Genomic DNA, 968 nt, shown 5'->3' on the forward strand with positions numbered 1-968 from the left:
TGTTACAGTAACCAAGTTAAAACACAAACGGGACACACAAATATACTTTAGTTGAGTATTCCCAATGAGACAAATCACCCGCCTCCAACGGCGCGAACCCCTCCACAGTCTTGTTCAAATCACGGCGCGAACACCTCCACATTCCCTTATCATCCATATTTCCTATAGTTTGAACTAGCTTATCCCACCAACACAATGCTTCCAAATGAAACAACGTGGTTGCATAACTCCCCATACTATCCTCCCGATCCCGACTAATATCCTTTAACCCTTTTCCGTTTAGCGCTCCCACTGATAAGCCGACAAAGCCAACTTTCTCGATTTGTGCGTGTCATCCTTGCGCAGGGGCCATGCTAATCTCCTCTGTATCGGTCCTGTGACACCCGGCATTTGTAGGTTAACCCCGTTAACTAAACTCGGTTAATTTTGTTAACTCGGTCAGAAAACTAGCATCCATGTCGCATGTCACATGTCGCATAATCACACACAGGAGTTTGTCTGAGTCGTTGGCGGTCTAACAACAATAACAAGTGCTATTAATTAAAATAATAAACTTTTTATAAATGTTATGATACATATTATATGAAATATGATAATTTGTTACAAATGTTATGATACATATGGTAGGCAAAATGTTAAGTGCTACATGTTACGTGTTATATAAACTAGTGTGATATATATTACATACTACTTGTAACATGTTACACCATAAACTAATGTGATATATATTACACACTACTTGTCACATGTTACATTATGAACAATGGTAATATATGTTACATGCTACGTGTCATATGCTACATGTCTATATGTATGTTATGTGTAATAAATGGTCAAGAATGATTGTTATATGCATCTTATATTACATGTGCATGTTAATTATTAAAATGTACCATGAACTTTAAATTATGTTATGCCTAGTAAACTTGTATTAAAAATGTTACATGATACATGTTATTAAATAAAAG

At 35.8% G+C, this 968-nt stretch overlaps 1 non-coding gene across 1 annotated transcript; it reads right to left on the bottom strand.

Annotated features, from left to right (window-relative positions):
* Positions 1–302: 302 nt before the first annotated feature.
* Positions 303–402, bottom strand: LOC143624290 (U6 spliceosomal RNA). The gene has a single exon (XR_013152083.1). It is a non-coding gene; the product is annotated as a U6 spliceosomal RNA (small nuclear RNA).
* Positions 403–968: the final 566 nt, after the last annotated feature.

The sequence above is a fragment of the Bidens hawaiensis genome, unplaced genomic scaffold, assembly GCF_021521415.1.
Source record: "Bidens hawaiensis isolate Kalapana, Puna unplaced genomic scaffold, B.hawaiensis_p1.1 tig00003752_1, whole genome shotgun sequence".
Classification (NCBI taxonomy): domain Eukaryota; kingdom Viridiplantae; phylum Streptophyta; class Magnoliopsida; order Asterales; family Asteraceae; genus Bidens; species Bidens hawaiensis.